The following is a 27328-nucleotide window of genomic DNA, read 5'->3' on the forward strand; positions in this document are numbered from 1 at the left end:
TAATTTCGAGGGACTGTCCCTGATTTGGAACAAAGTTCCTCTGTCCCTCTTTCCTCCTCATTTGTCCCTCATTTTGGTCTGATATATAAAATGCACTTTTTATCTTTCAAAAAGTGTTTTCCAGTGCTAAACCTTTCATCCAATTTCTAAATTGCTGCATTTGTAAATTTCCAAAGCCGGTATAAAGGAATAGTAGTGGTTAAAATAAATCCCTTGTGGGTTTCAAGAATCATTTTTTTTATAATTATTCTTTAACCTCCCTGGCGGTATGATTATGTCAGGAATTCTGTACCAAAAGCGGTACAATTTTTTGCATGGAAATTTGGCGTTATGTATTATAGGCCTACAATTCTTAGTAATTACTGACTTAAACCTGACCAAAACAAGACTCTAGTAGACATTCCAGATGTGATAAATTTGAAACACAAACGCATGAATTATAATCTAATCAATAATATAATTTTATTATATAATATACATATATATATATATATACATATATATATATATATATATATGTATATATATATATATATATATATATATATATATATATACATATATATATATATATATATATATGTATATATATATATATATATATATATATATATATATATATATATATATATATATATATTATAGTCAAATTATATTATTGATTAGATTGTAATTCATGCGTTATATATATATATATATATGTGTGTGTGTATATATGTATATATATATATATATATATATATGTATGTATATATACATGTGTCATGTGTGTGTATATATATATATATAATATAAATGTTATGTTTTTGTGTTTTGTGCAACGTTTGAATTTCCCTCCCAGTTCTGCTCCCATGCAGCATTGCTGCTGCAGGAAACGGAACCAGGAAGTCATCAGACCGACGGACGAGCGACGGGGATCTCGGCTGGCGATCACAGCAATGGGAGATCATCGCTGGATCACCAGGAGAAGGTAAGGGACAGCGCTGCATGCTCTGCACATCCACCCCGAGCGTGACTCGGGGATACCGATAGTAGCAGGAAAAATCCACCCCGAGTCACGCTTGGGGATACCGCTAAGGGGGTTAAGGGGGGGCGTGACAGGGGGTGTGTCCTATGCCTGCAAACTTTTACTAATAGGTGTCCCTTGTTCTCATTTCAAAAAGTTGGGAGGTATGACTATGCTGCATTAAGGTGAAACTCCCACCGGCCCAGTGAAAGAATGGAGGGTTGATTGTTTGTTAAGAATGGCCAAGAAGTTAGGAAAAGTTAGGGCTTTAAAAAAGTTAAGCAAATGCTTAGCTGGGCACAAAACAAATGTTTCTGGCTAGCAAATATTGAAAGTAGGCATCTTGGGGTGTCCACCATTAGACTGGGCTTTTCCATAGGATGGTTTAAAGTGGAGTACAGATTTTCCTGGTAATAATTCACTATTTTCATCTAAACACTTATGAAGAGGATTTCTTTAGACTTTTGGGAACTTTATGAACTTTGTATCACCATACCAGCGTATATGTTAATTGGCACTTGGCTTTTGTCACACACAGGTGTTACACAATTGTACACACGACATTTATGTTGTTATCGCAACTCCATAGCCTATTTTACTTGTTTTGATGTTTTAATCCATGTATTTTTGATTATCGCAGTTTATAGCGCAGCTCTTTTTTGATTTATGATTTAATGAGGAGGGAGAGTCCCTGACAGCCCTTGTGCAACATTGCTGGATCGAGATGGGGCTCAGATAAGTATAAGGGGGGCTAAGGGGGGATGCTGCACAAGGAAGGTTTTTTAAGATAAAAAAACTTCTGCCTTTAGAACCACTTTAACATATACAGAAGATTGTCCTGCAAAATTGTATAGTTGTGCAAATAAAATTGTCTCTATAACAAAGATGATTATTCTTTAATGCTACTTGCTCCTATGATACCAATTATTTTTCTTTCAAACGTTTTTTTTATTATTATAATGAGTAAAGAAAACATAACAATCCAATATCTCATACAAGCAACCATCATTGAAATAAAAGAAAAACATAGAATGCAAACTAGCAGGCCATATATCTATTTATCGCCTTTGTATATTAGAAATAGATACATATTTTAACAATTTTTAAAGACAGGTTAGGACCAGGAGAACATCAGGATTTTCTTTCTAAAAGAGGTGATTGTAACGCAGGGGTACAACTAGGTGTGCCAAAAGTAGTGTGCAGACAGACTCTGGTGATGACAATCCATCCCTGATGTTGGCTACAGTGTTTACCGGATGCTCTAAAATTGAAATCAATATTCAATCAAAAAATCAATGACTGGAGCCACCCCTAAGGTTATGTAGTGATATTGCTCTGTGTTCAGTTTACAACAATGGCATTTTAGCTTTTCTGTTATCAATTTAATGTGTGCATGATTAGCTGTACTCTGTCCAGTTTGGCATGTATCTTCCTCCTTGCCAATGAAGAGGGGATTGGGATAACTTGCTTTGTCTGTGTATACTGCACTTCACTTGCTTGTGACCTTAAGAAGAGGACAATGCTCCACTGAAAGCGCATTTCAGATTATTCCTGTTGAAGCAATGAATCCAATTTTATCCCTTTAAATGAAATCTGCACAGAGGAGATATGTAGGCTGTCATTGCTGACCTCTTCTTCAAATAAATCCAATTGCCTGGCTTTAATGTTGAACCAATGGCTTTATTCCTTTTAACATCATTAATCTGGAACAAGTATTTAGATCAGAAGGAATGGCTTTACTCTGAACTCCGCTAGTGCATGCATGTTTTGAGGTCAGTGACTAATAGTACTGAAGCCTGCGTGTGGTCAGCAATAGTACTCTATGTATTTCTCTCGGTTTAGTTATGCTTTAAATTAAATACATGCTCTGAACTCTTTGTTCCTCTGGATTCTTTCTGTAGTCTGTGGACAAACAGTGACTGGTCTACCATACCTGGCATCCTAGCTGTGAAAGACCATATGTTGACAGCAGTGTGCAATGCAGTCATTTTGACCCATATTACTGACTGTTGTTGGCAAGTAGGGATGATCGAACTTTTGAAAAGTTCGGTTCGGCCAGAACACCCGAACTTCCCGAAAGTTCGGCCCGGATTTCAGAACCCCATTGAAATCAATGGGACCCGAACTTCGGTAATCAAAAAACACAATTTTGAAGCCCTAAAGCCCAATAAATGCCCCTAAAAAGTGCCTAGGGTTCTGGGTCATGCCCCAGGGACTATTAATTACACAAAAAAAGTTCTTAAAAATTGTCATTTTTGATAGAGAGCCAATTATTGAAAAAATTATTGAAAAATAAAAGAGATTTCTTTGGATTTAGTGTCTGGGGGGGGGGGGTCTAAAATGTGTACCTGTGAAGTTTCAGCTCTGTAGCATGTCCAGAACCAGAAAAAAAAGATTGTTTGTATTAGAATTGCAGTACAGCAGGATAGTGGCTCCGCTATTTTCACACACCGGCCGTTTTTGTTGCAGGCATTTATTGGGCTTTTTTGTGGATGTCTTTGGAGGCAGGCATGACATCTGAACTTCTGTGTAGGGGTATATATACACACACACATGTATGTATATATACACATACACATATATAGGTGTGAAAGTAGCAGAACCCTATGCCTGCGCTAATGAAATTATTTGCGGGCATAGGGCTTCGCTCCTATCACACCTATTTGTGTGTATGTGTATAAATACATATATGTGTGTGTGTATATATACCCCTATACAGAAGTTCAGATGTTATGCCTGCCTCCAAAGATGCCCAAAAAATGCCCAAAAAAAAAAACGCCTGCAACAACACACCTGGGCGTTTTTGTTGCAGGCGTTCTTTTGGGCATTTTTTGGGCGTCTTTGGAGGCAGGCATAACATCTGAACTTCTGTATAGGGGTATATATACACACACACTTATATGTATTTATACACATACACACATATAGGTGTTATAGCAGAGAAGCCATATGGGTGTTAATTATTTCATTAGCGCAGGCATAGGGTTCTGCTACTTTCACACCTATATATGTGTATGTGTATATATACAGACATGTGTGTGTGTGTATATATATACCCCTACACAGAAGTTCAGATGTCATGCCTGCCTCCAAAGACGTCCACTAAAAAGCCCAATAAACGCCTGCAACAAAAACGGCCAGGTGTGAAAGTAGCGAAGCCACTATCCTGCTCTACTGCAATTCTAATACAAATTATCTTTTTTCTATGGCGGTCACCCTGACATGGAAGAGTTTGGTCAGCCTGCCATAGCAGTCAGAGTCAGTTAACCCTACACTACACTACAATCACCCTGACACTTAACACTTTCCCTACAGAAACTAGATTATTAAATCTAACTATAGTGGAAAATAGTACCCTAACTACACTAGATATCCCTTTCCTCACACTAATAATTGCTAAATGACACTTTTGAAGCAGGAGTAACAGAACTGCTTCCACTCTCTTCCACAGCCCCTGTATTACAGTGCTAGAGATTTGGCGGGGCTATCTTATATACTGGGGGGCGTATTCACTACTGATTGGCCTTTGGACCCCCTAGTCACTCCAATCACATTCCTAGCATCCTCCTGCCCCCTCAATTGGCTTTTACTGATGGTTCTGGTCCAATCACAGGCTTTTAAAGCCCAGTTCCTGTCCCATTGCATTTTGGTTGGTTCTGGTTGCCGAATTCTGAACTTTTTCAGCAAATAGTTCGGAATTCGGCCGAATTTCAAACAGTCAATGTTCCGGTCGTACTGATGGTCGACCCAAACCATTCAATCATCCCTATTAGCCAGCAATAATATCAAATCTGATTGTCTGGGTTTTCTTTATTAGAAACTACAAATCTTTAAAACCAGTTGAAGCCTCCTATTTATTGATGTAATGCAGTTAGGCTACATATGGTAATAGTAAAAAACTTGTTCCTGTTTTTTTTTTTTTCAAAAGTGCTGCAGCATTCCAACACTCCCCCTGTTCACTGCAGTAATCAATTGCACTGCTGAAGTATAAAAAAATGTGACCCTATAGAAAGTTGCATGTCAACACAAATTGTATTTATTTTTGATTTTGAAACTTGTATTAAGTCAAACAAAAGTTCATTCTTTTTTAATTGACATTGTTCCCTCCATTGCTAAAAAAAAGTTTAAATTGTTAAACTGTATTTTTCTTCCATCTATCCTTTCTACATTTCCTAATATTTCCTAATATTTTTGTTCCATTTTTTAATATCCTACTTACACTCGGTTTCCCTCTTCTGAACTCCTCCATCTGGAATATCCATTTACAGTGTACCTCTATTCCTTCTTCTGGATTTACATTACACTCTATTGCATCTGAAGTCCTTCATAGTTGATCACCTTTTCTCTCTATCATCCCTAATGCTGTCCTTCTTCTGCATTTCCATTTTCTTCTATCACTTTCACTGTCCCTTGTTCTGGATTTCAGTTTTTCTCTATCCCTTCTGTTGTCCCTTGTATGGGACTTCCATTTCCCTCTATCCCCAATGTCCTCCCAATGTCCTCCCTTGCTTTTGATTTCATTTTCCACCTCTCACCTCTGTTATCTCTTGTTTTGGATTTCTATTACCTTTAGTATATTCTGTTGTCCCTTTATTTAGAATTTTTCTTTCCCTCTAGCCTTTCTATTGTCCATGTAGTCAATTTCTATTTTCTTCTGTTCCTTCTATTGGTTGTCTTTGGGAAATAGACGTATGAGTGCTGCCAGCACTGCTGCAGAGTTTGAAGGGGTGGGGGGTCAGCCTGTCAGTGCTCAGAGCATACGCCGCACACTGTATCAAATTGGTCTGTATGGCTATGGTCTCAGAAGGAAACCTCATCTAAAGATGATGCACAAGAAAGCCCACAAACAGTTTGCTGAAGATAAGCAGACTAAGCACAAGGATTACTGGAACCATGTCCTGTGGTCTGATGAGACCAAGATAAACGAATTTGGTTCAGATGGTGTCAAGCGTGTGTGGCGGCAGTCAGGTGAGGAGTACAAAGACAAGTTTGTTTTGCCTACAGTCAAGCATGGTGATGGGAGTGTCATGGTCTGGGGCTGCATAAGTGCTGCTGGCACTGGGGAGCTACAGTTCATTGAGGAAAACATGAATGCCAACATGACATGCTGAAGCAGAGCATAATCCCCTCCCTTCGGAGATTGGGCCGCAGGGCAGTATTCCAACATAATAACGACTCCAAACACACCTCCAAGACGACCACTGCCTTGCTAAAGAAGCTAAGGGATAAAGGTGATTGACTGGCCAAACATGTCTCCAGACCTAAACCCTATTGAGCATCTGTGGGGCATCCTCAAACAGAAGGTGGAGGAGCACAAGGTCTCTAACATCCACCAGCTCCGTGATCTCATCATGGAGGAATTGAAGTGGACTCCAGTGGTAACCTGTGAATCTGGGGTAAACTCCATTCCCAAGAGGGTTAAGGCAGTGCTGGAAAATATTGGTGGCCACACAAAATATTGACACTTTGGGCTCAATTTGGACATTTTGACTTAGGGGTGTACTCACTTTTGTTGCCAGCAGTTTAGACATTAATGGCTGTGTGTTGAGTTATTTTGAGGGGACAGCAAATTTACACTGTTATACAAGCTGTACACTCACTACTTTACATTGTAGAAAAGTGTAATTTCTTCAGTGTTGTCACATGAAAAGATATAATAAAATATTTCCAAAAATGTAAGGGGTGTACTCACTTTTGTGATATACTGTACATTTAGGAAAGAAATTGTTCTGGATTTTTTTTCCCCTGTGTCTCTTCACCTGTCTCTTGCTCTGAATTTTTATTTTCTTCTTTGCCTTCTGTTGTCCTTCGTATTGGATTTTTATTTCCTTTTTTTCCTCTTACTATCCCTTGTATTGGCTTTTCTTTTCCCTGTGTTTTTTCTGTGGTCTTTTTCTTCATCGCCTTCTTCTGTCCCTTGGAATTATTTTTTATTTCCCTCTATCCCTTCTGCTGATCCATGCATTGGATTTTCATTTGGCTCCATTCCTTCTGCTGTCCCTTTTTCTAGATTTCCACTTCTTTCTCTTCCTTCTGCCTTTTCTTTTTTTCTGGATCTCCATTTTCCTCTCTGCTTTTCACTTTTATGTGCATCCTATTCCTTACTCACCTGTCCTTCTCTTTGTGTTTCCTATATAGGACAATTGACACAATATGAAATACCAATGCGCAACTATGAGTTAAGATTATAGTTATAAAAATTTCAACATGTTTATCTATTTTAGTTCTTTGCCCATCACACTCCAATCAGTGGCTAAATTAGACTTTAGTGCTATGACTGATATGATTGAGAAATACAGCCAGTAAACCTATAATGATGGTGGAGTACTCCAAAATTGATAATCTGACATTAGAGTGATACAGGAAGTAGAAAGATGGAAGCTGAAGTCCCAGGGAGATTGCTATATTGGCTGACCCTAGTATCGGAGGAGCCTGGAGCACCGGCGGGGGACCCGAGAAGAGGAGGATCGGGGCTGCTCTGTGCAGCTAAGTATAATATGTTTGTTATTTTTTTTAAAAAACTGAACCTTTAATACCCCCCCTCCTAGATTGTAAGCTCTTACGAGGAAGGCCCTCTGCTTTCTCCTGTATTGAATTGTTTTGTAACTGTACTGTCTGCACTCATCTTGTAAAGTGCTGCACAATTTATATTATTATATAATATATATTATATATATTATATAATATTATATTATATTATACTGTTGGCATTGTATAAATCCTGCATTATATTAATAATAATAATAATAATAATACCACTCTAAGGAAATCTTTGAGCATTTGCATACCTGTATTATCCTTAATTCTGTAAGCGTTCAGTAAGTGGAAAAAAGTAACCACCTTAAGATTTCAGAATTTTCCTTTTCCAAGCCACAAATATTTTATTATTCTCTAGGGATTTTATAAACCCTATTATGTAAAGAAATCCTTATCTTTTCAATGCCCTGGACCTGAGTCCAAAAAATTAACAAACAAATATTTCAACCATGCGCTCACTTCAAAGGGGAAGACTGGCGTGCTGCTCTCCTCAGGCAGGGAACTCCAAATCGGGTACATGAAAGAAAGGAAAGGAGGCGCAACCACCTAGTGCATTACCCTTGGTACTGTATAAAATTTTTAATAAAAAATGCCAAATGCATACTCACAAACATGCAGAAATAAAATCGTGTAATCGTCAAGCCCCCTTCTTCAGAGCTGCTCTGAAGAAGGGGGCTTGACTCCCGAAACCCGTTAGCGGTCGCATCTTAAAGGACATGTTCCAGCACACGTGTGATGGGAATTTGTAACACGATCCAAAAAATTAACAACCTGTGTATATTAAATTGTTTCTACCATCTGCAATTGCACCCTCCTACATGGAAGCATGGGAAGGTTCTATTTATAAAAGCTTTCTATTTCCTTATTAATATAAAATATATGTTTTTCTATTGGATGAACTCATGGACTTGTGGACAGTGTCTTTTTCCACCTGATTACCTATGTTACTGAGAGGGAGGTTGCACAGCACAGAACCATAAGATAAGAGATTTCGGTGTTGCCAAGAAGCGCAATGAAAGAGCCGAATCACTCTAGTCGTTTCGAATTATAGCTATATATAAAAAACTCAGACTGAAGGCTAAATATCATCAAGCGAATTAGCCGTTCCATGATTGATTTTATTTGTTTCCTTTTTATTTTCACCTTGTATTCAAGCTAAGAAGAGATCTGCTGTTATTTGGAAATGCTCTCTGTCTGTTCTGTAGACTCCTACTAGCGCCTCAGATAAAAAAAGATGCAATGGCTCCAAGCCAAACCGACAAATTAATATTGTGACTCCCACTCAATATCCTGTTCATATTGTCACGTAAAGTATACTGCTTGTTCCTCATTTAAAGTGCGCTGTACAGCCTTTAGTTAATAAAGAAATTAGGATGTTGCGAGTCCTTTTGAAAACCAGTGGATGAGCGCTGCTTCTGCTTATGTAATGACTGAGGTAGAGAGAATCAATATTTTGCTATAGTCCAAGAATGACTAACTGATTATGCTTCCTCATCCATTTCCCTTCTTTAGATCCTGTGGCCCTTTTCACTGCCAAAGGACGGGCGGCGCTCTTGTTCAGATGGAACAGAGCCTGGCGTAGAAGTCAGTTGGATTGCATTTATTGGAACACAGGTGCCAAGTGCCCGTGGGATGGCAGTTGGCATCTCCTTTCTCCCTGCCTGTACCATCTGTTCCTCAGGAAGCTCCTTGCTTGGTGACAGCGCTGCCACGCTGGCAGAGCCATCTAATTCCTGGAACAGAGGCAAAAGAAAAGAGCACTTCCATACACACAGGGTGGCACAGGAACGCCCCCGCTCTTGCAGGGGGGCATGGAGAAACACAACAGAAGGCTCATCTTGCCCCCAGCCATCGTTACAAACCACATTTGCATTTTATTTATTTGTATACAGGATAATCATTTATCTATGGAACATCTCATTCACACACAGGCATCCTGTTAGCTCAACACAAAGGTTATCAGACAACAAGCAGCCCATCATGTGAAGTGCTGTGAATCAACCCAGCAGGCTGTCACCAGAAGGGTCTGAAAGCCTGCAAAACGCTTATACAAGCTAGCGGAGCCAAACTTGTCACAGCCAGAAATCAGAGCTTCTCCCCCTGCACACAAACAGGCACTTAGAACGGATTGTGTGCAGGGTATGCTTCTGAAAACAGAAAACACACACAGCCAGAGCAAAGCAGCACAGAAGATTCCAGGCAAGGCTGCCTCCTACTTGGCCACTTGCAGCGTGGCCAAGCAGCGGAGTAGGAGGCACTGCTGGTAGTCTTCAGCAATTAAAAGGAGGGAGGCTGGAAACAGATGAGTGACATCCTGTTATAGTTTGTAGCAACATGCATGTGGTCCGCCTGCTGTATTGACACCTACAAATGCACTTCTGTCCAAAAGGAACATGGTCATTCATCTTCAAAGCATTGATATTTACAAAGCTTTCTTACATTAAAGTGTGTCCATAACACGTCAACATTTGAAATCATATGTTCCTTTCCATATTGAAATTTAATTATTTCTATCCAACTCCTATTAATTGGAATGATCTTGAAGTTTGTAAACTTATTTTGTGAACATCCCCAGACAAATACTCCCCATATGGGAGGATCATACGATCTGATGATGTTGGGTACGCACACTGAGCAGTGTCGTTGCTTTCATTTTTGCATGTTTATTTCCTTTACTTGTGAGTATCATTTTATTCAAATAAGCCCTGAGTGCTTTTTACAGTATTATGCTATGCAGGGCCTCTTTCTTTTTAATATGGCCACTTTAAAATATTGTTGTTGTGGAGTCCGTCAGCGGAATGGAGGAGTATGCTGGTGGGGCTTATTGCCATGAATCTTGCTCCATTGCTCCTGGGAAGCATGTTTGACCTCTTGTAATTAGGGGGTCCTCATTTCCGGTAAGAAGCCTACTATTTGTGTTGGTGGAGCAGAGTGTCACTGGCTGCATTGCACATAACGTTTCTTAGAATTGATAACAGTGGACACTTTTTTCACTGTTGATTTCACCATTTATGGACGTTTATGAAAATATTTACTTTTGCACTTGTCACTTTCTTGCACTTTTTTGCACAATTGTTTTGACTTGCACAATATATGCAAAATGATTTTTGACATATGATTTAACGTGATAGCGCAACACTTTTTCTATATTTACTATTATACAGTATTTAAATAGTCAGAGCTTAGCCAAGGGAGATTTAGACCCCGTTCAGACAGGGGCGACGTGACTTGTTGGGGCGACCTGTGAAGTAGCGGTGCACAGCGTGCACCGCGACCTCGGCGCGACATGCACGGACTTCATATCATTGAAGTCAATGCAGGTCGCCTACAGGTCGCCCCAAAGTAGTGCAGGACCCTTTTTATAAGTCGGAGCGACTTGTGTTGCTCCTATTAGAACTGGTCCTGTGCTAATCAATGGCAGGCGACCCACCGCAACTTGTCAGGCGACCAAGTCGCCTGACAAGTCGCGCTAGTGTGAATGGGGACTAAGAGCCTGTTTACACTACTCCGACTTGTCAGGCGACTTGGTCACCTGACAAGTAGCGCTCCATGCTGTGCAATGGAACCGTTCTAATTAGAGCAACTTTTAGTCACTCTGACTTAGAAAAAGAATCCTGCACTACTTTTGGGGGAAGTTGGAGTGACTTGCATTGACTTCTATTATGAGAAGTCGTTTACAAGCCGCGATGAAGTCATGCTGCACGGGCGACTTTGAGTCGCCGCGGTGTGAACCGACCCTAAAACGAAACAATCTCCCTTGGTCATGCTTTTTATCATGTGATATCTTTGTGGGGTTGATCTACTAAAACTAGAGAGCGCAAAATCTGGTGCAGTTCTGCATAGAAACCAATCAGCCGCCAGTTTTTTTTTTGTCAAAGCTCAACTGAACAAGCTAAAATTCTAAGCCAATTATCTACCATTCACATTTGCACCAGATGTTGCACTGTTGCACTTTTCAGTTTTAGTAAATCAACCCCTATGTGTTAATATATACTTCTTTTTTTTTTTATTAGAATCTTTCTTTTTTATTTGAATGATATTCATACTAGCATCATGAACTAGCATGTTTATTTATAATAGATATTTTTTCAGAAGGTCTAGGTGTAGGGTAGTTGTTTAAGTTATAGCCAGGTTTTTACTTCTTTTAATATCTTTGCATATTCATAATGTGTAACACATTTCACAGAGCTTGCCTTCTGAACTACAAAGTTACTGAAAGGAGAGGTTTCAAGAATCAGTACAGGAATCACTGCTTGTAGGCAGCAAGGTATCATGGGATATGTAGTCTTTAGAAATGAAAAGTAAACTGAAGGAATGGGCAAATAAGAAGCTGCAAAACATGCAAGGAATTCAGAAAGTTGTTGAAAGAGAGGGACAGCAGGAAGGCAGCACTCACAACATGAATGTAAGCTTAAGTAAGCTTATATTGGATTGTGAAAAATAACTTATCATTTGTATTGCTATTAACAATTATTTGAGTATAAAACCTTAGGACTGTTTAACAGTTTAACAACATTTGTAGTCTAGTGGAGTGCTTCTTGACTCGGTATACTCATATCCAGATGGGGACTCATTTAACGCCCTTTTCCACAATCACCTGGGCTCCAAAAAGATGGTGGGTTCCTGGACACATGCAGGTAATGTAAGTTCCCCTGTTTCCCAAGGCTGTTTGATCCTGCCTTCTCTGATCCTCCCCTTCTTCCACAGTCCCCAATCCATCTGCTGATAGTACAGAGTCCTGAGGGCACTCTGCACATGCTCCATTTGGCGTGTATTGTTAGTGAGCTTTTTTTTTATTGGGGGGGGGGGGGTAAATGTTATAGGCACAGAGTCAATTAGCACTGTCCAGACAGAGGGTCAGGGGTCATGCAGCCTCATAGAACAGTCAGAGGAGAATGGAAAGTCCTCCTACAAGCTTTAACCAGTGCTTGGCTGGACACTGATGGAAGTCACACAACTGTTGCTGATGAGAAAAGGTATTTAGCAGTATATATTTATTAAAATAATTGCATTTCCATGTTCTGTGTATTGTAGGAGACCAGATATAGTGATTGCAGGGTCCTGGGTTTAGTAGCACTTTAAAGTGACTGAGCTAGACTATTACCCAGTGTCCATACTAAGACACAGAGACATTGCCTCTTATGAGTTCCTCTTAGTACAAGTTGAACATTGTTCTGTACTATATGAACACCCATATGCCTTTTTACTCTGCAATAATATTCCTACTCGGCACATATTTAGTAAAGTTCAAGTTAAAGTTATCTTCTGTCTGATCATTTGATTGATTCCCCTACCTGTTACATTAGTCAAAACGAATGTACTAATCTGAGCTCCTTGGTGATACATCTCCAATAAAATGAACAGTTTACTTGTACGGAACAGTTTCATATTCTAGAGGTCAGAATGTTTGAATCAGGGTCCTTTAACTCGGGGCGGACTCCCCCTGCGATCTGCTTGCTCAGCAGGGAATATTTCCGCTGATCCCTGCTGAGCAGGCAGATTACAGGTATGTGGCTGGTCCGCTTATGCAGAGCAGACACTGACACAGCCTGCTTTCCTCTATGAGTGGTCGGATGTAAACAGACCTCCTGTCCATTTACACTTGACTGCCATCTGATCCACTGGACAGAAGGAGAATCCCCATCCGTCTGTTTTTAGCAGATCGGATTGGATGTAGACACACAGGCCCGGACTGGCCATAGGGCAGGCCGGGCATATTCCCGGTGGGCTCTCACTCATCACAAAGATAAGACTGTCTGACATGGAGTGAATGTAAGCCAGTAAAGCCACACCTATCCTCCTTGCTTCTCTGCCCTGTTGATTTTATGTCCTTCTCTTATTTGTTCTGTCTATAAATCTCTACAACACTTGTCCTGCAGCCTCTGGTCTCAGCTCAGCATTCCACACACTGATCTTACACCCTTTCCATCCCAGTTTGCTTTTAGCTCTTCTGTCCTGTCCCCACACAGCCTAGAATATTCAAATTTTCTCTGCACCCCATCACTTTGCTCTTCTCTAGCACATACCACCCCACCCTACTCATTGATTCACTATTTTCTTATCCCTAATAGTGGGTTCACATAGGTGAGCAGCAGGATGGCCGCAGCATGATTGTATGTCCAGTTTACCCACAATTGTAAATGCACTTCCATTAAATTATATCAGACCGCATGTTTTCATGAAAGCAAATCACAGTCTTGCATGCTGCATCTTTGATGCACGTTCAGAAAATGCACAGTCCATGAGAATTCATTGGGAGCGCACCTAAATCTGCAGGTAAACTGCACATACAATCGCACTGCGGCCAAATCACCCCACAAAAGTGTGAACCTGCTTGCATGTCAGGATTGTGCACAAAATTGTGGCTTTCCTGACAAACACAGAAGCGTACTGTCCTTTAGTAGGTGCTCCGCAGTGCCATTGATGGGTTAAGGGCACCCCCGCACATCTGCTAATGCACACATTCTTACACACACCCAAACCACATGATGCCACAGCACTGTGTAATGTGACATGTTTTTAGAAAAGGGTCATGGACTTATTTTCCAAATTTCTCACCTGTTGGGCAGCCTATCAATCAAAACATTTTGGGATGCATAATGTCAACGCTGCATCATGGGCTTACCCCACACAGCTGCCTTTGAAGCTTAACCACTTTACCACCGGAGGATTTTGCTGTCTTACGTCTGGGCCACTTTTTGTGATTCGGCACTGTGCGACTTTAACTGACAATTGCACGGTCATGCAATGCCGTACCCAAACGAAATTTATGTCCTTTTTTTCCCCACAAATAGAGCTCTATTTTGGGGGTATTTGATCACCTGTGCGATTTTTACTTTTTGCGCTATAAACAAAAAAAAGAGCGACAATTTTGAAAAAATAAAAATATTTTTCAAATTTTTTTATATGAAATTCCCCCCCCAAAAAATGTAAAAATCTAGATTTTTTATCATTTTAGGCCAATTTGTTTTCTGCTACATATTTTTGGTAAAAAAAAATTGCAATAAGCGTATTTTGATTGGTTTGTGCAAAAGTTATTGAGTTTAATAACTAAGGGAAAGATTTCTGTCATTTTTGGCGTTTTCTTTTTTTTAACGAGTAATGGCGGCGATCTGCAATTTTTTTTTTTGCGGGACTGCGACATTGCGGCGGACAGATCGGACCCTTGACTGACATTTTTTACACTTTTGGGGGTACCAGTGACATTACTACAGTAATCAGTGCTACAAATATGCACTGTTACTGTAAAAATGACACTGGCAGGGAAGGGGTTAATTTTATTTGCGAGGGAGGGGTTAATGTATGCCTGGTGCTTACTGACATGTGTGGGGGGAGGTGACTGAGTGACATAGGGACAGATCGCAGGTTCAGCTATTCTGAACCCTGCAATCTGACCCTGCCTGTCACTTAGGAGATCCGCCCGCTTGTGTTTACACAAGCAGGCGGATCTCCACACTCGATTCCCGACGATCGGGGAAGAGCAGCGGCGATCGCCGCTGCTCCTCCCCTGGCCCGACTCCCGCTGTGACTGAATACAGCGGGAGCGAGAGGGGACTGTCTGGTGACGTACGTACGTCTACGTTATCGAGCCACTTTGCCGCAGTAGAGCGCTAGTGAGCAGCGGTAAAGTGGTTAAAGGGGTGGAGACAGTAAAACTGCAACTCAATCCCCTTATTTTATGACCCTCCTCCCACCAGCACATGTAAGCAAGGCCATAGGGCTTATTCACACAGGTTAGAGGGAGGTAAAAATAGGCAGTTGAGCTGCATTTTAAGTACCCCAACCACCCACCTGAACAAGGAGATACTGCCAGTCAGGGCTCTGCACATGGCACATGTGAAATGGCATGTACTGCACACTATAGAGGCTCAGTAGGTCAGCATTTTTAGGGATAAAACAGATGGTAGCAACTTATAGCCCCCTCACCACCTGTCAAGCAACAGCAATGATAGCAGCATGTTTGAATGAGCCCTTATAGACCTTTCAACCCTCCTTCCTCCCTCAAAGCCCTCCTAGAGCCCTTTAAGTCTATGCACCCTTCAGAGTTCACCTACCCTCCCTCATCCCACTGACCTAGAGGCCAATCAGTTCTCCTCAGATTGACACAAACAACATACTGTAGCAGTATCATTTGCTCCCAGTCATACCGTCACCACAGGGACATTTTTTCCTTCTGGTGACCACTACCCTATATGCGTGCACCAATTTTAAACTCTTCGGGTCGCTGCAGTGTAACACTAAGTACTATTTCAGTGCATGTCGCAAACATTAAAGACCTTTCACCACTATTAGTCCGATCCCGGGGGGGGGGGGGGGGTGCAGTTTACCATCTTTGACCTGGGCGCTGGATGACCTTGTCCCAGCACTGGACTGTCACTGAGACACAGCACTGTCAGCCTGGCAGCGGGCTGATGCTGAGCCCAGCTCCACGGCACGGCCAATCAATGCTACACAGCCAGGCCTCAGGGGGTGGTACTGGTAACGAAGAGGGTGGAGCAGAGCAGAGGGACCCCCTTCTGCCTGATATTGTGACGTGACGTGAAGAAACGGGGAACACTTACTTCCCTCACTGCGGCCGGCTTCGCGGCCAATCAGCCTTCTGCTCAGGGGGGGGTGTGAGTCACACCCCCCTGAGCAGAAGGCTGATTGGCCGCGGAGCCAGACAAGTCAACAGTCAAATGTTCCCGCTTCTTTCACGTCAATATCAAGCAGAAGTGGGTCCTCTCTAGCTCGCTCACTCCACCCCCTTCCCAGTGTTTCTATTCAAACCAGCCAATCCAAGTAATGTGTGAAGCTCAGGGGGGTGGAAAAAGGGGTCAGGTGACTCTGCAGAGGGGCCCACCTTGTGGTTTTATAAGAGTGCAGCGGGAACACTCTGCAGCCACACCGCACAGCACACCCAAGGTAAGTGGAGGACTGGAGAGAGGAGTGACTTCTACTTAGGGATTTCTTTTGCAGATAGGCTAGGCTGGCACTGGCAGCAACAATTTTATTCAAAGAAATCAGGAATTCTTCTGCAAATAGGCTGGCACTTGCAGCAACAATTTAATTCAAATCAGGATTTATTTTGCAAATAGGCTGGCCTAGCACTGGTGGCAGGCATAGTACTAGTCTAGTTGCAGAAGAAATCCTGATTTGAATAAAATTGTTGCTGCCAGTGCCAGCTTATTTGCAGAAGAAATCCTGATTTGAATTGGTCATGTCATGTGTCTGATGAGATTGGTTTTTGTTAATTGTCTGATCTGATGCCACTGCCAAGCCTATTTGCAGAAGAAAACCTTATTTTTCCTAATTTTTTGATCATGTATCTGATGAGATTGGTTTTGGTAATTGTCTGATCTGATGATGTCACTGCCAGGCTATTTGCAGAAGAAATCCTTATTTTTCCTCATTTTTTTGATCATGTGTCATGATGACATTGGTTTTGGTAATTGTCTGACTCTGATGCCAGCCTATTTGCAGAAGAAATCCTGATTTTAATAAAATATTTGCTGCAAGTGCCAGCCTGCCAGGCCAGGCTATTTGCAGAAGAAATCCTGATTTGAATAAAATTGTTGCTGCCAGTGCTAGCCTACCAGGGGCTGATCTGAGATGTGAAAGTGCAGGAATTGGGGCTGATCTGAGGTGTGAAGGTGGAGGAATTGGGGTGATCTGAGGTGTGAAAGTGCAGAAATTGGGGCTGATCTGAGGTGTGAAGGTGCAGGAATTGGGGTGATCTGAGATGTGATAGTGCAGGAATTGGGGTGATCTGAGGTTTGAAGGTGCAGGAATTGGGGTGATCTGAGGTGTGATAGTGCAGGAATTGGGGTGATCTGAGGTGTGAAGGTGCAGGAATTGGGACTGATCTGAGGTGTGAAGGTGCAGGAATTGGGGTGATCTGAGGTGTGAAGGTGCAGGAATTGGGGCTGATCTGAGGTGTGAAGGTGCAGGAATTGGGGCTGATCTGAGGTGTGAAGGTGCAGGAATTGGGGTGATCTGATGTGTGAAGGTGCAGGAATTGGGGCTGATCTGAGGTGTGAAGATGCAGGAATTGGGGCTGTTCTGAGGTGTGAAGGTGCATGAAGTGGGGTGATCTGAGGTGTGATAGTGCAGGAATTGGGACTGATCTGATGTGTGAAGGTGCAGGAATTGGGGTGATCTGAGGTGTGATGGTGCAGGAATTGGGGTGATCTGATTTGTGAAGGTGCAAAGCTCACTTGATTTCTTACTATTATTCAAGCGGTTTACAGCAGTTACTTTATATGAAGTTGACAGTTGTTTTTTATGTATCTGGCACTCCCAATTTCTTTGAAAACATTTTTCGGAACACTGTGCCCAAAAAGGTTGTCTACCCCTTGATTAGAGTAACCCTCATCTTGTGCTGCTTCATACTATTTTTAGGACTCAACCATCAAAACAGGATTTAAAGTAAGACAAAAAAACAGCATCATATGGCAGCTCTGATCTAAATTGGACCCAGTCTGTCAGATTAAACTAAAAAAGGTACCGTAAGCAAATCCACATCCTGGAACATTAAATCCTGTCATCAACCATCCCGACGAACGTCACGCCCCGCCACGCCCCAACACGCCCCTGTCACGCCCCCGTCCCCCCCCCCCCCCCCCCAGGCTGCTCAGTCCAAAATGCCCGGGCCTATTTTTTGTCCCAGTCCGGGCCTGGACACACATGTTCATTTACAACCACAGCTCCATAAAGGAGAATGAAGGTTCCAATCTGGTCTGCCTAAAAAAAAGACAGGTAGACCGGATCAGAATGTTGGTAGGAATAGAGCCTCACATGTAAACGTATAAAAATAACTGTTTAGAAGAGACCTTAAAAAAACAAGGCAAAGAAATTAGTGAAGGGACCAATAACAGGGTAAAAGGTACTTTTACCTGATTGCTAATCTTGGTCTCAGTGAGAGAAAAACAGGGAAGCTGCAACCTTAAGACTTATCAGCATCTGAAGAACCTTTGACCCTTCCACTCTGATTGTCATGTTTCCTATATATTCCTAATTTTAGGCAGTATAATGACAGTGAGTTTCTGTATTGACAGTCTTTGAAGGTGCTCCTTTGTGTAAAAAATGGGAGGGGACCTATCTAAACTATGGTGTCCCGATTCAGTGTGCTCTAACTGTTGGGACCTGGGATTGATATACAGATGTGTATTCTGCAGTAGGTTTCTATAATCGTCCCTGGGGTGGCATAGCGCTAAAGGCGGCCTATCATGTAACAAAATTTGGGCTGCAGATAAAGTTCACTGTTTAATTTTTGTTTCTTGTGCCTTCAAGCACTGTCAAACCATCTTTCTTGTTATTTATTGTTAAGTATGGTTATTTATTGGTTGTACGTGGTAAAAGGAAAAGATGGGAGTGTGAGAGGAGTCAGTGGAGGTATTTGGATTGCTATAGTTTATATCAGTGTGATAGGTAGAGGTGTCCAGGGGGTAATCCTATAGGCATCCTAAGAAGGTGGCTGAGACCCCTTGAAGGGGAGAGCACATGGGGACCTATAGAGGGTCTGTTTATTGATTTATCCTTATAGCATAATCCAATCCTTAAACTTTACACATGATCTCTGACTGTAGTTTATGGAAATCTTGTAGAATTGCCACCTTATCAAATGTGTACCCTGAAGGTGTTTTGCACCCCTTTACACAACTTCAAGAAAAGTATCTCCACCTCTCAAAGGTTGCCTAGCACTAGCTAGAGGCACAATTTAGAACGCAGAGGGTTAGCTTGTATCGCTCAGCACAAGTGTTCTATCTTGATGTGAGTGCAATTTTACCTTTAATAAAATGCCTTACCTTATACACCATGGAGTTTGTGTTTGTCTCCCTCCCAGTCTGTTTGTGTAATAAAAGCCTGCTATAGCCATTAAATTTCACTGTTGTGTGGTCCTTTTTTTGTCATGGGAGAGGAGAATACAAAGTGATAAAGGTAGATATGACCTTGGGTTAGGTTAGCAAGCTCCCTCTGAAATACCCTTGTCATGCATTTTACAGTTTAGCTTTAACATTTTCCTTGAGGGGGGAATTTTGGAGAACGGTTGCATTTGGTTGCTATTAGAGAGATCCAAATACTAAAGAAAGACTTTTTTCACTTTAAAGAGAGACTTTATTTGCACAATTCTGTGAAGCACCGGCAGCACCTTGTATAAACTTTGGATTATATCCCTTTATAAAAGAAGTTTGTTTCCACTTAAATTTTTTTGTAATTCACAGTTTATATGCTGTGTATAATGGTATCACTTTTTGTGCTATGAGGTTATATGATGTACTGCAACGGGTTGTGTTATATTATTATACTGTATATGTATTTCATTTTGTAGGCTGGGATAGTCCTGCATTAAACATTTTTATTTTTTTTATTTTTTATAAATACATTTGTATTAGCTGCTTCGACATTAGCTTATTGGACAATAGGATGATAGCACATAATTGTTCTGGGGCGAACCTTTTACCAAAGAGAAAGTGAAGGAAATATGCACAAGGGAAAAAGACAAAAACTGGAAAAAGTGCAGTGAAGGGCAGCCAAACTGATAAGAGGAATGGAGGAGCTCAGCTATGAGGAAAGTTCAGAGGAACTTAATTTATTCTCTCTTGAGAAGAGGAGATTAAGGGGGGATATGATCAACGTGTATAAATACATAAGGGGTCCATATAGTGAACTTGGTGTTGAGTTATTCACTTTAAGGTCATCACAGAGGACAAGGGGGCGCTCTTTACACCTAGAGGAAAACAGATTTAGTCTCCAAATACGGAAAGGTTTCTTCACCGTAAGAGCTGTGAAAATGTGGAATAGACTCCCTCCAGAGGTGGTTCTGGCTAGCTCACTAGATTGCTTTAAAAAAGGCCTGGATTCTTTCCTAGGTGTACATAATATAAATGGGTACTAATATTTATAGGTAAAGTTCATCCAGGGAATATCCGATTGCCTCTCGGGGGATCAGGAAGGAATTTCTTCCCCTGCTGTAGTAAATTGGATCATGCTTTGCTGCGTTTTTTTCTCCTTCCTCTGGATCAACTGCAGGTATAGGATTGTCTAAATGGGATTGTAGGGTTGGGTTTTCTTTACTGTTTTTTTGTTTTTTATTGGTTGAGCCAGATGGACTTGTGTCTTTTTTCAACCTGACTAACTATGTAACTATGTAACAATAAAAATCCAACAGAGCTTCTAGCATTTCCCTATTTAACTAAAATAAAACATTTTTACTTCTGTCTGCATTGCTTCTAGAGAGATTTCCTCTCACGTCCTGTCCTATGGACACATTTTTTTCAAGGCAACAACTTTTTTCCAGACAGGAATAGAAAGGATTCTCTCCATTGGTGCCCCTGACTGCAGTAAAAGCTGACTGGAGTTCTAATCCTCCTCATTGTATTTGGAAAAAAATAATTAGGGTATAAATGTACCTTATCGATTAATTAAATTGATTAATTTGATTTTACATGTTTTTCTCCATGTCCAGTCTGGATCAGGCCAAGAAAGAACAGAATTAACCCTATCCCCCCACACCCCAACTGCACATCTACAGCAAAAGAGATTGCTCATAGATATTTTATTTATTTTACTAATTTTTATTGTATAAATATATTTTACAGGATTGCACTGAAATATTTCCAAGGGTATTAGAAATCTAGAAGTTTGCCGCATTTCATACACAACTTCAGGGTAAACTCCTAAATCTTCCTTTTTCTATTTTACGGCAGTATATCTCATTCTGTGTTTTTAACCTTTAGTTCTTCAACAGGGCACTTCAAAAAGAAGTCACTTTAAATAGTTCAAATGAAGCCTGCATAAAAAAAACCTGCTTCCAACCCTCTACCTGCCACATTAAGAAGAAAAAAGATTATAACTTACCTTACACTCCAGCTTCCTGCAAGTGTTCATCACAACGACAGCCTTACCATGGGATCCCGAGAAAGCTGAGGATCTGGAATATCACAAGAAGACACCCTAGCACTGTTCCAGAGGGCATTCTCATGAATGTGGGTAAAAATGAAAATTTGGGGTCGATTTATTAAAGGCAATTAGACTGTGCACTTTGCAAAGTGCAGTGTGCAGTTGCCCCAGGACTTAATAAATGAGGTAAAGCTCCATTTGCAATGAGTACCCAATCACATGCAGGAAAAATAAGAAAACAGCATTTTTACTTGACATGATTGGATGATAGAAGTCAGCAGAGCTCCTGCTAATTTACTAAAGTCTGGAGTAGCAGCTCTTGCAGAGTGCAATTGCACTTTCCAAAGTGTACAGTCTATTTGCCTTTAGTAAACCAATCCCACATCTTTCCCAGGATTCCACAAGAAGACTCATTGATGTCATCCTTGCCTAGGAAAAAGCACTGGAAGCCAGGTCTTAAAGCGGAGTTCTGGCCACAAAAAAAATTTTTCAATGAAAATACCCCCGGGACAGTCAGGGCTAGCACATTCCACAATGGCTAGCCTCTGATCTGTCCCGGGTCGCACTTACCTTTTAGAAGAAATACTTACCTTGAAAATTTCTTCTCCAGCGCTGCCATCTCGGATGTGGGCAGCTGAAGCCAGCGCTATCCTCTTCTGCGTCCTCTTCCGTGTATTCTTCTCCCAGAATGCGCCTGCACCGGCCCCGCTCGTCACTTCCGGTGCGGGCGCGTCATCCCTCCACAGCTTCTGGGCATGCCCAGAAGCTGTTTAGCAGGGAATGAGGTGCCGCACCGGAAGTGACTAGTGGGGCCGGTGCAGGCGCATTGATTCCTGGGAGCGATGACGTTCAGCTCCCAGGAATCAGTGCAAAGAGGAAGTGATGACGCGGGCCGCGGCCGCAGAGGGAGGAATTTGAAGAAAGGTGAGTATATTTTTCTGCAATAACAAGGTAAGTAAAAAAAAAAAAAATCATAATTATCCATTTCTTTTTCAGGTGACTAGAAGCAAGCGGATGGCCCAAAATCGACTATGTCGATTTTGTGGCCGGAACTCCGCTTTAAGGTATGTACATTCTTTTTTCCAACGTAATATGTGGATAGGTGGGCCTTTGATTTTCATGCAAGACCCACTGTTAGCTCACTCTGTACCGCATGTGTAATGTGTTGACATGTGACATCACTACTCTACATGTTTTTAAGCTGTGTTATATTATATACACATTCCCACACAGTAGTATTTGCCTTTTCCACAATAAAAAAAAAATAAAAATTGCACACAACTTTTTTTTTTTTTTAACAAAGTCACTGAGCAGTGTGTCGAGTAAACTCCACAGCAATCAAATGGCAATCATCTTTCATTGTTCTGGATGCTCTATACTGATGATCATTGAAATCTGATTTGTTGCTATAGGTTACTGCACTCCATACATCATCCTTGCTCTTGGTACAGTATTATTAAATAAGAGTTCTTCATACATTTGAAGTGATTACACTTTTACCATCCAGCTTTCCAGTATGCTCAGAAAAAGATGTCGGGGTAACTTGGTCATTTGGATTATTTACATCTATCCCAGGATATAAAATCGATGCTTGGATGAGATGCTATTCAGATTTAAGACACAGTATAGCAAATGTATATCTTTCCATTGTTGTTTTGAAGGTTCCCAATGTAAAAACAGCAGATGGTAGTTCATCATTTCACTGGTGAACAGTTAAATCACGCACAGATTTGTTTGTCTTAGAAATCCTACACTACTCAGTAGCACAGCAATGCATAGACAGATGGCAGTGGACTGTGAGGAGTAGTGAGGTGTCTAGTGAAAACAAAAGGGACACAAATGTGTCCACCGGGCCAAGAGATGATAGAAGGTGGCAAGAACATGCAAGACACAAGGTGACAAAAATAAACTGTTGAATAGGTGCACTATATGTAAGCAAGGAAATAATATTGATATGCTTAGTTATTGTGCATGTTTAACCACTTCATGTTATGTTAATTGAAAATGATGTAACATGAAATATTAGAAATAATAGTAAACACAATCTTTAGGTTAGATTATGTAATGTTTGCAAATAAATGCATGTATTTGAATATATTTACATAGCTTCTAACAGACTGACGATCTCCCAAGTAAATATAGTACGCAGGCATCCTGCCCTTTTAATTACTTGCCACCTGGCCACAGTATATTTACTGTGGTAGGGCAGCACAGGCAGGCAGGATCACGTACATGAACGTGATCCTGCCTCTTCTGGGCTAGGGGCACGCATCCCGACGCTCCCATGACCGTTGTGTCCATTAGACAGCGGTGGTACCTAGCCGCTCATACATGTGATCGCTATGTGACAAAATGATCAAAATGTCAACAAAGCTGTTATGAATGAATTTTATTCATAACAGCTGTGTTTCCTATAGTGATGCAGTGATTAGCCCACAGCTATCACATGGTACACAGGCCAATTGCAACACCCTGTACCATGTGATAGCTGTGAGCCAATCACAGCACTCAATAGTAAATCAGAGCTGTTATGAATGTAACCCGTTCTTAACAGATCAAAACATAATCCACGTGTAAAAAAAAAAAAAAAAACATATCATTCCTTCAAAGTAGTAGAGTGTAGTGTGAACTACATTAAAAGTGTGTAAAAAAAAATGTTAAAATGTTAAAAAAATAAAAAAAACACCAAAAAATGTATATTTTTTTAAAATACTGTCACCAGTCAAAAGATTACACTGTACTGCACTGGTGATATTGTGTAAAAAAAAAAAAAAAATTGTGAAAAAAAAACATTTTATTTAATTTCTGCATATTTTTAAAAAGTGGCCAAAAAATTACAATTTCAAAAAACTCACCATGCCTCCTACTAAATATCTCAGACTGTCTACCTTCCAAAAAGGGAAAATTTTGGGGGTATTTTTATTGTCCTGGTATTTTAAGGGCCTGATTAATTGGGGTAGACCATCAGTACAACAGGATTGATTAATTTTCAAGTATATATATACTAGGGATCGACCGATTATTGGCAAAGTCGATATATCGAGGGCCGATCTGCACTTTCCTTGATATATCGGAATCGGCCCCTGAGGGTATCGATATTGCCGATATTTCTGGAAAGTGCTGTACCGGAGTGATGCCTGCAGCTAGAGGCATCACCCCGGTACCGGCATCCATAGCCGACGGTCGGCTGTCTTGTAAGGACAACCGACACGGCTGAGAAGCCACTTGGCTGTCATTACAAGGAGCAGGAGGGGATGCCCCCCCCCCTCCGGCAACCTTCCGCAGCTCGCCCGGGTCTCCCGTCCCACCGGGATACACGGGCATCCTACCTGCACGGCAGCCGAAGACCCGATCAAAGCCGCATTCGGCTCTGATCGGGTCTCCGTGTAAAAACCCGGAAGTGATGTCATGACATCACTTCCGGGTACCCGGCACCAAATTCAAAAAATGGCAGCATTCAAAACAGCTAAACTTGGCGTTTTGAATGCTTTTAAGTGCAGAGGAGGGGTTTGGGGTCTTTTAGACCCCCAGATCCCTCCTAAAGAGTACCTGTGTAAAAAAAAAAAATTATATATTTTTTTTAAATGTCCGAAAATACGTGATCCTGCCTCTTCCGGGCTAGGGGCACGCATCCCGACGCTCCCATGACCATTGTGTCCATTAGACAGCGGTGGTATCCAGCCGCTCATACATGTGATCACTATGTGACAAAATGATCAAAATGTCAACAAAGCTGTTATGAATGAATTTTATTCATAACAGCTGTGTTTCCTATAGTGATGCAGTGATTAGCCCACAGCTATCACATGGTACACAGGCCAATTGCAACACCCTGTACCATGTGATAGCTGTGAGCCAATCACAGCACTCAATAGTAAATCAGAGCTGTTATGAATGTAACCCGTTCTTAACAGATCAAAACATAATCCAAGTGTAAAAAAAAAAATATCATTCCTTCAAAGTAGTAGAGTGTAGTGTGAACTACATTAAAAGTGTGTAAAAAAAATGTTAAAATGTTAAAAAAATAAAAAAAACACCAAAAATGTATATTTTTTTAAAATACTGTCACCAGTCAAAAGATTACACTGTACTGCGCTGGTGATATTGTGTAAAAAAAAAAAGTTGTGAAAAAAAATGTTTTTTTTTAAATGTCCGAAAATATCGGCAGATATCGACCGATACCGATATGCGATGACCAAAATATCGGTATCGGTATAAAAAATGATATCAGTCGATCACTAATATATACCATAGTTTGTAGAAGCTATAACTTTCACACAAACCAAATAATATATACTTACTGGGATTCTTTCAAAGATATGTAACTGAATACATTTTAGCCTAAATTCATGAAGAAACTTGATTGTATTGGATATGTTTGATAACGGAAAGTAGAAAATGTGTGAAATTGTGTTTTTTTTATAGCAAAAAATAAAAAACTAGTGGTGATTAAATACCACCAAAAGCTCTATTTGTGTGAAAAAAGTGATATAAATGTAATTTGGCGTACAGTGTTGCATGACCACGCAATTGCCAGTTAAAATAGCGCAGTTCTGAATAGCAAAAAATGGCCTGGTCAGGAAGGAGGTAAACCCTTCCAGAAGTCAAGTGATTAATAATTTATATTATATTATATATTATATATATATATATAAATAATATTGCTGCCTTGTCACCTATACACCTTGTATAGGAGGTATGCCTCCTTTACATTTTATTGGTTGATAAAGTTATTCATCTTGAACTTTTCAGGAAAGGGAAGACATGACTGTTTACACATTGAAGAATTTTTTTTTTTTAATATTGATTTAATATTATTGATCAGAGGGTATAAGAATGTAGCAAGTGAAAATAGGTTTCTCAAACTTTGCTACTCATCTAAAATACTGGCCCTCTTCAGCATGCCTCCATTTTCTTGGTGTTTGTTACCTTCATATATTTTATTTGCTTGTTTTTACAGATTTTTATTATGGCCACCAGTGCAAGAACTCAAAACCTCAGAACTGTCTTTATTACCTTCCATGGGCTTGGAAAACACACTGCCTACAAGTTATATGCAGTGCCTTGGTGCTGAGCCTTTGTTCCTAAGTAACTATATCTACAATAACTTTCACAGCCAGTTTTGACAGGCTTTTGTTTATTTCAGAATTGCTTCTCTCCCTATACAAGTCTATGGGAATGCAAAAGCAGCTTGATGCGGGTCAATTATTTAAAATAATCTCAGAATAATCTCAAACAGATGTCAAAAGCAAACTGCATTTGGCCATTGAAGCCCATAGCCACTGGAGTTTATTATGGTGAACACAACTGTTTTTTTAGCTGTTGGGTGGTGTTTGATTATCCTGTAGCTATTTTCGTTCCTATATACTTTAGATTTGTTTTTTATTTAGGGGGTGTATTTTGGGGTATGTGGTTAGTGACAAGTGCTTGTATTTAATTTATTTGGCAAATTTGATGTTTTTTTTTTTTTTAATGACTTATTATTTATTCAGTGTTTAGAGACTGTAGACTAATGTATACATTTGGTTTACATACAGTTAGTTGGTAAAACATATGCAAAATCATACATCCGTAACAAGAATGCAAACCAGACTTACAAAGTCATATAACATTCTAAAATGTCAAAGGATAAAAACTATGTACCTAAACTATAGATTCCGTGGACAAATCTTGGTCCTCAAGCATAGCCTTTTTCAACCAATAAGCCCAGGCACCCTGGAGTGCCTTGAGGTTTCTTCAGCGGTGCCTTGGCAAAATGCCCAGAAATTGCCCAAAAATTGTATACAAGCTGGCGTGTGGATGAAGCCTGCCTTTCAGTTACACAAAGTCAAGGGTTTTCATTGTGCACCATTACAACCTTCTAGCTGCCGATGTCCTAATGGCCAATGGCATCATCAGTTGATA

The sequence above is a fragment of the Pelophylax lessonae genome (assembly GCF_965119305.1).
Source record: "Pelophylax lessonae genome assembly, chromosome: 13".
NCBI lineage: Eukaryota > Metazoa > Chordata > Amphibia > Anura > Ranidae > Pelophylax > Pelophylax lessonae.